Source organism: Trachurus japonicus, chromosome 12 (assembly GCF_045865225.1).
Source record: "Trachurus japonicus isolate A0001 chromosome 12, Traja_1.0".
NCBI lineage: Eukaryota > Metazoa > Chordata > Actinopteri > Carangiformes > Carangidae > Trachurus > Trachurus japonicus.
Window position 1 is genome coordinate 2,915,179 of NC_140918.1, and position 10,183 is coordinate 2,925,361.

A 10,183-nucleotide genomic window follows, 5' to 3' on the forward strand; every position below is an offset into this window, starting at 1 on the left:
CCTACTTTGTGCCATGGTGCTGTTGGCACCTCAGCTACCACCATAGGCTCTTTGCTCTGCTTGTTCCTGTGTTTCTGGCATGTTTCACATTTACTTACAAGTGTTTCAATGTCTTTGTTCAGTCCGGGCCAGAAAACCGTGTCTCTCGCCCTCCTTTTGCACTTTTCGATGCCGAGATGGCCTTCATGTATCCTGTGCAACATGTCCATTCTCAAAGCCCGTGGAATAACAATCCTGCCCTTTTTCAACAGCAGACCATCCACAGTACTAAGCTCACCTCTGACATGGTAAAATTGTGGACACGAACCAGCTGGCCATCCCTCATCCATGTTCTTCATGACATGCTGTAGCTCAGCATCCTTTGCTGTAGCCTCTGCTATTTGTCTTGACTTTGTGTCCGACACAGGCAGTGTAGCCGACACCATGTTCACGTGACACTGTATGTCTTCGTCTGTTGCACTCACACTGTCGCCTGTAGTTGCTCTGGATAGGGCATCAGCAAGGACTAGGTGTTTACCTGGAGTATATATCAGTTCAAAATCATACCTCTGCATCTTCATCATTAACCGCTGAATCCGTGGAGACATTTCATTCAGATTCTTTTTGATGATGGCGACCAGCGGTCGATGATCAGTTTCGACTGTGAAAGACGGCAGGCCGTACACGTAGCTATGAAACCGCTCCAAACCATACGCCAGTCCCAAGCATTCTTTTTCGATCTGAGCGTATCGGCATTCAGTTTTTGTCATAGCCCGAGATGCATAGGCTACCGGTTTCCAGTGCTCACCCTCAGCCTGGAGTAGAACGGCACCAATACCATCTTTGGAAGCATCTGTAGACACTTTTATCCTCTTCGTGTGGTCATAAAATGACAACACAGGTGCTGTGCTCAGTGTGTCCTTGAGTTTTTGCCACTCATGCTCATGTTTCACTGTCCATTTAAACTCACAGTCCCTGTGCAGAAGTTCTCGTATACATGATGTCTTTGCTGTCAGATTGGGAATGAATTTACCTATGAAATTCACCATCCCCATGATGCGTAGCACCCCTGTCTTGTCTGTGGGCCTTGGCATGTTCTGTATTGCATGTATTTTGTCTTTATCTGGCTCGACACCACGTGCCGACAGCTTGTCTCCCAGGAAGAGGATCTCTTGAACGCCAAACTCACATTTACTCTTGTTGAGTTTCAGTCCATACTTTTGTATGCGCTCCATAACTCTGTTCAGCCTCTCGTTGTGCTCTTGGGCTGTGGACCTCCATATGATGATGTCATCAATGTAGACTCGAACTCCATCCAAGCCCTCGATGATCTGCTCCATCGCTCTGTGAAATATTTCAGGTGCTGACTTGATTCCAAAAGGCAGTCTGAGAAAGCAGTGTCTGCCGAAGGGCGTATTAAAGGTACAGTACTTGGTGCTGCTTTCATCCAGTTTCAGCTGCCAGAAGCCTTGTGAGGCGTCAAGCTTTGTGAAGTAGTTGGCACCTGACATTTCACTGATGATCTCTTCACGTGTAGGTATTTGATAATGTTCACGCTTTATGCTCTCGTTTAAGTCTTTAGGGTCCATACATATTCTCAACTCACCATTCTTTTTCTTTGTGATGACCAGTGAGTTGACCCAGTCTGTAGGCTCATTAACCTTTTTGATCACCCCTAGCATGATCATTCTGTCGAGCTCTTTCTTTAGGCAGTCTTTCAGTGGCGCCGGAACTCTGCGTGCTGCATGCACAACTGGTTGGGCTCCTTCTTTCAACTGTATTTTATATGTGAAGGGCAAAACACCAAAACCCTTGAAAACATCTGAAAAGTTCTGAACAATTGCGTCCATAGAGTCATTTGTTGGGTTTATGGTTGGAACGATGCGATACACTCTTTCCACAAGCCCCAGTTCTTCACAGGCTCTGTCACCAAGAAGTGATTCCCGTCCCTCATTCACAACAAAGAAGAATAGGTGGTGCACTTTTCCTTTAACTGTGACACTCAACCTGCATGTGCCCAAACATTTGATTGGCCGCCCATTGTAGTCTTTCAGTCCAGATTCTTTTCTTTTTATTTGTGGCTTATTTTTCATTGCCTTCACATCACACATGCTTATGAGATTTGCTTTGGCACCAGTGTCCAATCTCATGGTGACTACAGTCCCATTTATCATTAGAGGAGCTATCCACTTATCTTCTGTAGTGACATCATTTACATTGTCTGGCTTATTTATTTGTTCACTTTCACAATTCACCATTCCAACAAAGAACGTGTCACTGAGATCAGGCTCGTCTATTAAGTTTACAGTTTTTTCTTTCTTCCCCTCTTTCCGTTTGGAGAAGCATTGTTTAGCAAAATGATTCTTGCCTTGGCAAGTGGAGCATTGCTTACCAAACGCTGGACACTGTCTAGGCTTGTGCTGTGAGCCGCAGCGCTTGCAGTTTATCATCACGTCCTCCTGCTGTGCAGGCCGGGTCTGTGTGCGCCGTCTCCGCTGATACGACACTGCTCCAACCGCTGCCGCGCTGTCGCTCTGCGCCGAGGCGACTGCAGACATCTCGCTGAACGTCCTCACGTGCCTCTGGGACAGCTCACTGGCCTGGCAGATCTTAATGGCTCCTGCCAGCGTCAGCTCCATCTCCCGTAGTAGCCTCTCTCTGACCTTTTTATCCCCCACGCCATAGACGATCTGGTCCCGGACCATGGAGTCCGACAGCGCCGCGAAGTTGCAGGACTGCGCCTTTAGCCGCAAGTCCGTCAGGAAGCTATCAAAAGGCTCATGTTGCCGCTGTGTACGAGACCGAAACACGTACCTCTCGTACGTCTTGTTCTTCTTCGGAGAACAGTGAGCATCAAACTTGCTAAGCACTACATCCAACTTTTCATTATCTTCAGGACTGTCAAACACGAACGTGTTAAATACTTCTATGGCCTGTGGCCCTGCTATTGTTAGCAGCAGCGCTACCTTTCTTGCTTCTGGCTTTGCCTCGAGTCCCGTAGCCGAAACATAGAGGTGAAACCGCTGTTTGAAGGTGCGCCAGTTCTCGTCGACATTCCCCGTCAGTTTCAAACTTTCCGGTGGTTTTAAATCCATGTCGCCCATTCGAGTTTACTCCTGGTACCATGTCATGTTCGTGTTCCAAGGATGAGGCCGTGTTGATAGCAAGTAACTTAGTTTAATGTCTCTCGTTCTCAACAACATACATGTGGCTCCATGCAGTCTTGCTCTACTGTGTTATATGGTACGGTAAGCTGACTACTAACCAGTACTGCCGCCTAGGTCAAACATGTAATAACATCCAATCATAACAATAAGCACATGATTAAATGATATTTGTCACCTGTAGCCGCTCCAAGACGTTGCCATGCCGAGGCCTCTTGATTAACATTAGCTTCTTAAAATAGATTTTCTTATTTCTATTGTTACAATAATATCACACATTTGCAACACTCAGCTCTTTTCCACATACATTTTATTTTTTAGCACTAGTTAGCTACATGCTAACAAGCTTTTTCAGAGGCTATCGAGTAGTGTAGTGGTTCTCAAACTTTATCACATCAAGGACCCTTAAAGTGACACAAATTAGACCACGGGCCCCCATTAGACAAAATTTTGAAGCAAACACCAGAAATACACAGATATTTGTTCTGAGACTGAAGAAAATTACTTTTTTAGTCAACGTACGTTCAAATTAGGGCCAATGACGGGAATTCTTTTTTTGAAATATTGTGTAAAAATTTGTACAATTTCTTCAAAAACGTTTAAACATCACTAGAAAAAGTGGTAAAATTTCTTGAAAAAAAGTTTTTAAATAAATCTAGAAAAAGTGGTAAAATAAAATTCTCAAAAAAAAAAAGAAGCCTACTACGACGGAGTATTAGGGCCACATTGACAAATAAAAAAAATCATAAACTTTGAGAATCAAGTCGTAAATGTACGACTTTATTCTCATAAATTTACAACTTTATTTTTGTAATGTTATAACTTTTTTCTCGTAGGAAATGTACGCCTTTATTCTCATAAATTTACGACTTTATTCTCATAAATGTATGACTTAATTCATAGTTACAGCTCTAATGTTAAAGGTCCAGTGTGCGAAATGGGGGTAAAACCGTGACATTCAGCGTTCGGACCCCCCCCCCACACACACACACTCTTGAATGGAAAAAACGTGCGATTAATTTGTGATATTCTTCTTATTGATTGACACACGTCGTCTTGGAAGTTGTTGGACAGAAACATTTTCCCACACTCGCCCTCCACTTCCTGTCTGCCCCTCTACTTCCTGTTCGCCGCTATCACCTCGTTTCCCACAGAGAGTCTCTCCGTCCTGTGGAGATGAAGGAGCCGCGGAGTCTCTCGTCTTATCTCGGCGTCTCCACGGCGTCTCCACATGTGTCGACTCTGATAGAAGCCGACGGGACGAAGAGCCGCAGCTCGTCTCAGGAGAAGAGTCGACGCGCTGTCGGGTTTAATCTGGACCCTTGTCAGCCACCGTACTCAGGCAGAAACTGCTGCTCCACTGGGTCCATGCAGTTAAAACATGACGTCATAACTCAAAACAATGATGTACATTTATTATATATAGTTGAAACAAAGGAAATTACAACAAAATCAAACAACAAACGTCTATAAAACATTTTATAGGAATGAAAAACAATAACACGTATCAGTAAAACAGCATGAACAAAGACAGAAAAGAAAAAATGATCCATTAATCATCATAAAGTCAAATATTAGAGCTGGAGAGACTGATTCTCTTTTTCAAGGTGTTCAGAAATGGCCTTTTTTGTCCAGTTCGTCGCGCCTCCTTCTACAAGTTTTCATGAGTTGCAACACAAGTTTAACACGAGTAAGGAAAACAAATTTGATTGGTCGTTATCGAGCGGGCGGGATATTCAAAGTTTGGGGCGAGACCGAGCTCAGTGTGTGTGTGTGTGTTTGTCTCGTTGATTGACGGATGACGGATCCAATATCAGTGGCTGGTGAATCGTGAGCAAGGTGACGTATAATCCGTGCGCCTGCATTATCCAATGTGAATAAAACTACCACACTTTCATCCCGGATGAAGTTTGGGCTACATCGTCTGATAGATGAGTTATTACACTAATTTTATGACCCAGAGTGGAATCAAATTCATTTTTCTTTTCTGTACAGCTTTAAAAGCACTTTTAATTGATAAATGTCAAATGTTTGATGGTAAAATGTAAAATTTTAACAGTATGAGACAGGACACGTCTCCTGTGACTCAGTTTCTCCATCATTAGCAGATTTAGACGAATCCTGTTTGTACAGAAAACTACGGTGGCCCTGAAGGATCAACTTAGAAAAGACAGAAATGTGCTAAAAAGTTCAGAAAACAACTTTCCCATGTTTTTTAAAGTTGTGTCGTCTGGGTTCATGAACGTCAGAGCAAAGCATCATGGTCGTCAGCAACTACGAAACACTTGATCGACTTTTTTTTTATTCACATCACGTTGTGGTGTCTTGTCCGGTGTCCAGAGCTGCTGTTTCATCATCCAGGACGCTGGAAAGTCGTGCGGTCAGTGAAGTAGACGCTCTCTGTCCTGTGGTTGAACTCCAGATCAGAGTTCCTCCTCCTCCTCCTCCTCCTCCTCCTCCTCATAATTATTTACCTTATCCAGAATCAGCCGAGTGCACAGAGGCTTTTTCAGGAAACCACACTACATACATTACATACCTATATATACGTGTGTGTGTGTGTTGCAGGGTGGAGCAGAGGTTCAGCCTCAGAAAAGCAGCTTCTGTTTCACCGCTGACAGAGAACGAGATTCAGAACATCACTGATTAATGTCGTTTATAATATAATTGTTATCATTCATCTGTAAATACGAAAAATATACAAATAAAACACTTTAACCATGACTTTAACACATAAAAAAACACTTCAAATACAATGTTAGAGCAGGAAAACAGACTCAAGTGCTTCATTGTTCACTGAGAACTGTGACTGCTTCTTACTGCAGGGTGGGGCTGCATGTTCAACTCTGTGTGTGTGTGTGTGTGTTCATGTCATTAAATCAAATTGGCCCTGAGCCCCACCCTGACTGAGCACAATGACCCCCTGTCCACACACATGGGGCAGTGACTGACTGAGGGAGGGGGGGGGGGGCAGCGACTTCCAGCTGCAGCTCAGTGGACGTTTTTTCACCTGAGACCTTGAAGTAGTCTTCAATGGTGTCGACACAGCAGCTCCACCTCCTATAAGATGTAATATAAGGTCCAATATGGAGAAAAAATGTGTTTCTATATGTCTCTATTATCATATAAATACCATTCTTTAAAGGGATAGTTCAACGTTTTTGGCAAATAGGCCCATTGCCATAATAATCCATATAGTCATAGCAGTAGGTTCGTTACCTTTAATTGTCGGTGCAAACTGTTTTTAGAACGGCGGAGCAGAGCCGTGAGCTGCTCAGAGCTACGCTACGGAGGCTCATTATGGGATTTCTTGGTTTCCCTCATCAAACTCATCAAATACACAATCCAACAACTCCACAACGCTCTGGTGGACAAGTTGTGAGCTGCACATTCACCACGCTATGAGATAATAACACAACGTTACCACACAGAGTTGTTTTAGAGGGAAATACATGCAAAACTGCTGATGCACGTTGCCTTCAGGGACAGTTTCTGTGTATTATACATACATAAACATACATATTTATATGATATAGATATATTAATGTATGAAAACGATCCAATTTCGAACAGTTTTCATCTATAATTACTCCATATTTTTACTTTTACTTTATGTTTCATATACTTTATGTAAATTCATTGTATGTGTATGTAGGCTACATATGTGACATTTGCGTGTTGGGCTTCATGTCACATGACGACAGTTAATTGAGGCTGGAACTCGTTTGGTTACGACAGTCGACCTTTCAGCTCTTTATGACTTTAACCTTCAGCTGCTGAAGCTCAGTGACCTCAGAGTCAAACAACACAACGACACACGACACAAAACAGACAACACACATGAAACATCAAACATCTCAGAGGAGAAAACGGCTCTTTAGTTTTTATGTTTTACTGTGAAATTCAGTCAGATATTTCCATGACATTTGATCCAGTGTTGATATGAATAAAGTTAAACTCAGTTTTTGTAGTTGTTTCAGTGATGTGGTGTTTAATCGGAGCCTCAGCTGTTTGACGTTAGGCCTCGTTCTCTGTGAGGAAACAACAGCTGTTCTGGATGAAGAGACAGAACGAAGGTGTGGAGAGAGAAGCTGATGTCATGGATCAGAGGAGGTGAAGAAGGAGGAGAGAGATAAGAAGGATGGATGAAGGCAGGAGGAGGAGGAGGAGGAGGAGGGTGATGATGAATGTAATTAATTGTCTGTTGAAGACGTTGTGAATCAGTGTGAGGAGACACCTGCAGTCCTTTGTGTTTGTTTTTTAGGCGATTACCGAGTGAAGTAGAGTCCTGCAGCTCAAGGATGAAAATGTGTGTATTACTCTATTACTCCATATAATGCAGCCAAAGTTCATATGTATCTTGCCTATCAGTTTATAAAAGTTATTATCGAGTGTTCACAGGGAAAATTAACAAAATTGGGCGTTTCTAATTATGGTGTGTTCCAGGCAACCCGTAACTCGTGTTTTTTCGACCTGTTCCTATGGTTACCCGTTAGAAAGTACAGTCAAACGGTTACATGCTGCTATTCCGACATGCCGCTATTTCGACATTGACTTCTAATTGTCGGAATAGCAGCATTAACATTATTTTTCAAGCGTCCCACTATTCCGACATTTTTTTTTTCATTGTCAGAGTAGCGGCACTTTACTATTTTTCAAACATTCCGCTTTTCCGACATTGATTGATTAGGCTACGTTATAGTCAGACGTGTCCTTCTGATTTTTTTTTTTTTTCATCTGAGACACTGTTTCTCATACACAAATACATATATAGGCCTATAAGAGAGAAGAAAAAACAAACCCGCCAAGTTTAAAAACACACCGGCAGCAGCGCCAACTGATCTGCAGCTACTGAGACTGTTATTATTCTGTCACCTGAGTTAACGAGGTGCACGTGTGTTTGGAGCTGACGAGAGAATAAAGAGTGAGACAACGCGGCCCTGAGGAGGAACTGTGAAGGACTCAGCTGTAATGGAAAATGACCTAAACCGAGTCCAGTATAGAGCTGTAACTGTGTAGTGGAAAGGCATTCAAAGTAATGGTAACTCTCGTCCTGCTTTACATTGTTTTAACATCTAGGTAAAAGAAAAAAAAAAAAAAATCAGATTACATAAGATTGTTCTTCTTTCTGCTCCCGTTTGTTGAGATTTGGGAGGTTTTTGTTTTTATTGTAGCTTATTAAAATGCAAGATCATTTTTCTGACTAATTTATTGCCCGATGCCGCTCGCTCCGCGTTGCTGAAGGTGACAGGTTAACTTGACAAACAAACTGCAGCATAGTTCTGTTTGTTTATCATATGTGTCAGTTTTGTTTGCGACTTGATAGTTGAGTTGTTGAGATTAAGAACATCACTCCCTCATCAAACCGGTGATAAGCATGCTGAAAAGAAAAGAGAGAGAGAGAGACGCGCCTGGGTATCGCAGCTGTAAAAAAAAAAAAAAAAGATGACGTGTCGGACTAGCGATACCAAAAAGTGTCGGAATACCGGCATGTCTAGATAGAGGGATGTCGGAATAGCGGGATGTCTGAATTGCGGGCGGACCCCCAGTCAAACTCGTAACTTCCCACCTGTGAACTCGTACTAGATCTATCTACTTTAGTTCCCAGTTAGTAACTCGTAACTTGCCTGGAACGCTACAAACTCGTAACTGGTGACTTGAAGTCGTGACTTACGGGTTCAAAAGCCTGGAACGCACCATAACTTTATACTGTATATGTGCGGGAGAGAATCACGTAAACAAGCGCGAGATTAGACGCAACGTCACACCCGGAAGAGACTGTCTGTAATTTAGTGAAGCAGACATCACAGAAGGGACAACACGGCTGAATTTATGTAGTTTGAGAACAACAATGACTGGTTTCATTTCGATGGGCGCCACTATCAGTTTGAGACCGAGTTTACTGAAGACAAGCTGGAGGAAATGGAGGAGAAAAGTGAAAGAGGGAGAGAGCCGGTGGAGTCTATGTGCTGGACCTGGGGGAATCAAGTGGTCAGTCTGGTGGTCACTGCCTGTCGGTGGCCGCTGAAACCAGATGTTTGTGCTGAAACCAGATGTCTGTGCTGAAACCAGATGTCTGTGCTGAAACCAGATGTTTGTGCTGAAACCAGATGTTTGTGCTGAAACCAGATGTCTGTGCTGAAACCAGATGTCTGTGCTGAAACCAGATGTCTGTGCTGAAACCAGATGTTTGTGCTGAAACCAGATGTTTGTGCTGAAACCAGATGTCTGTGCTGAAACCAGATGTCTGTGCTGAAACCAGATGTTTGTGCTGAAACCAGATGTTTGTGCTGAAACCAGATGTCTGTGCTGAAACCAGATGTTTGTGCTAAAACCAGATGTCTGTGCTGAAACCAGATGTTTGTGCTGGAACCAGATGTTTGTGCTGCCAGTCGGACTCGGACGTGTGTTGTCAGTGCCTGGACGCTATGCTGGACGCGGAAAGTTGCATAGCGAATAACAACTGGAGCAGAGTGGGTGAGTTGTTTTCGTCTCTTTTAAATAGAAACCAGGCTAAGCTAACAGATGTTTGATGCTTTGTATTATGGGCTGGGACCCTGTTTGTAGCCTACTGTTGATGATGTTTGGTGCTGTAGAGAGCATTATTTGTGGCTGTAAGTGGCTTTTTGATCGGTTGATAGTGGATCAATAGACTGCGCTGTACAACTAGAGAAGCTAGCAGTTAGCAGACTTCATCTCTCGTGGGGGGGGGGTCTAACTCGGTGTCACAGTGCGTTGGACCGTGGGTTAAATTTACGCCGGAATATCCCTTTAATGTTTGCAGAACATAAAAAGGTTGAATCCTGAACTTTATAACGATGCAGCCACAGTTTCTCAACATCTGGCCCATGTCCATCATCCACATCTGGGCAGAACTCTGTCTTACTACAGTAGATTTTTTTTTTTTCAAGATGTGAAGGTAGAATGTCACATTGTGTCATTATCTGGGACCTGATGATGAAACACAGTTTTTATTAACAAACATTTGACTTTTTAACCAGTTAAACGTATTACCAGACAGAGAGACGGTTTAGTTAAAG